This window comes from Myotis myotis, unplaced genomic scaffold (genome assembly GCF_014108235.1).
Source record: "Myotis myotis isolate mMyoMyo1 unplaced genomic scaffold, mMyoMyo1.p scaffold_m19_p_15, whole genome shotgun sequence".
In the NCBI taxonomy this organism is placed as follows: domain Eukaryota; kingdom Metazoa; phylum Chordata; class Mammalia; order Chiroptera; family Vespertilionidae; genus Myotis; species Myotis myotis.
This window is the reverse complement of record NW_023416319.1, coordinates 32064381-32066443: the sequence shown is the minus strand read 5'-3', so window position 1 is coordinate 32066443 and position 2063 is coordinate 32064381. Positions and strand designations below refer to the sequence as shown.

The following is a 2063-nucleotide window of genomic DNA, read 5'->3' as shown; positions in this document are numbered from 1 at the left end:
CCTCATTTACTGTGGGTGGGAATGCAGACTAGTGCAGCTACTATGGAGAATAGTACCATGGCAGTCAGTGCCATGGCCTCAACCTGCAGGATGTGGCCAAGGATTGAAATAATAAGCCCTAGAAGTTAGGCTTATTCCTAGAGATACTAGTCAAAGGACACAGAGACTCTGGGGTGAGAGTTCAGTGTGTCAGCCTAAGATGTTCTTTTCATGCTTTCTTGCTGGTGGTGACCCTCAACCTTAAGCAATGCCACCATTCTTCCCAAAAAGGAGGGAAGCCATCCCTGCCCCTACTGCTTCTTGAAAGAACCACTGTCTTCATCACCAGCCATTCATCAACTTCTGAGACCTGGGTTGGCACAAGTGGATCACTGCCCCCAGACGGTTCATGGCAAATTACTGCCACGGAGATTGTCTTTTCTCAATGACCACCTCCCTGAGCAGCTCCACTTATACTTTCATGGAAGCACCAATACATGCGGTCGACCCAGTGACTCTCCAGGCTCCTGTATTCCCACCAAGCTGTCCCCCAAGTCCACGCTGTATCAGGGTGATGATGAGAATGTCATTCTACAACATTATGGAGACATGATAGTTGATGAATGTGGGTGTAGGTAGGTGGCCAGAAATAGGGATTGAAGGAGTGTTCTTAGGGTACACTTTTAATGAAACAACATATCTGGTTTAAAAGTGGCGTGTGTGTTTTGGTGTTTTTAGAAAGCCATTACTGGTACTTTTGTTTTTAATTCTCACCTGTGGATATGTTTTTATTGATTTGAGAGAGGGGGGAGGGAGAGGAGAGAGAGAGAGAGAGAGAGAGAGAGAGAGAGAGAGAGAGAGAGAGAGAGAGAGAGAGAAACATTGATCCAGTTGCCTCCTGAACGCGCCCTGACTGGGGATCGAACCCACAACCTTTTGCTGTACAAGACTAAGCTCCAACCAACTGACCCATCCGGCCAGGGCCCATTTCTTTTATTAGAAACAAATAATGCTTCTGAAGATGTTGGCCACAGGTCATAGTATAGACGTACTTTTAATATAGTGTACTTCTCCCTTAATTATATTCCGGTAGTAAGTGAAATACCTTCTTGGCTATGAGAAACAGAAGTATTTGATGGACAATGTAAGCTGGTCTCTTCGTACACAAACCATGTATTTCTTCCCAAAATATCATATTCAGAAAGCCAAAGATCACAGATACAATTAAGGATCCCATACTAGTCACAGAACCAAAATAACACATCATTCTTTGAAGATTATAGGGTGCAAGTCCCTGGACAATATTGTGACCAGTAGCTATTTTAATATCTGTCAGAGCTTTAGCCCAGGCTGAAGTGCTTACCAGCCACAAGAAAGTGGCAACAAGAGTAACAACAAAGTCAGCCACGGGAAGTGTTCAACTATCCCAGTACAGGTTTGGGTAACCAACATAGAGCAGAAGAGCAGCAATGCAGCATAGGTAGTCAAAGACTGAAAACATAACATAGAATTCCACAGAAGAAGAAAATTAAAAACGGAGCTGCCTGATGACCCAGCAATTCCACTTCTGAGTATATATCTGAAGAAACCCAAAACACTAATTCAAAAGAATATGTGTACCCCTAGGTTCACTGCAGCATTATTTATAATAGCCAAACTATGCAAGCAACCCAAGTGCCTATAAATAAACAAGTAGATAAAAAAAAGTGATGGTACCTATTTACAATGGAATATTACTCAGCCATAAGTAGAATAAAACCTTACCATTTGTGATAGCATGGATGGAGAGAGACTTACGCTAAGTGAAATAAGTCAGTCAGAGAAAGACAAATATTACATGATTTCACTTATATGTGGGATCTAAAGAACAAAATAAATTAACAAACAAAATAGAAATGAACTCTTAGAGACAGAGAACAGACAGATGGTTGCCAAAGGGGCAGAAGTTGGGGGACTGGGTGAGAAAGAGATTAAGAACTATACATTGGCAGTACAAAATGTTCACAGGAGTGTGAATTGCAGCATAGGCAATATAATTGATAATGTTGTAAATAACTATGTATGGTGCCAGGTGGGTACTCAAA

The 2063-nt window shown here is 41.9% G+C and overlaps 1 pseudogene; it reads right to left on the bottom strand.

Annotated features, from left to right (window-relative positions):
- Positions 1-1058: 1058 nt before the first annotated feature.
- LOC118670319 lies at positions 1059-1390 on the bottom strand (annotated as a pseudogene).
- Between the last annotated feature and the right edge of the window lie 673 nt (positions 1391-2063).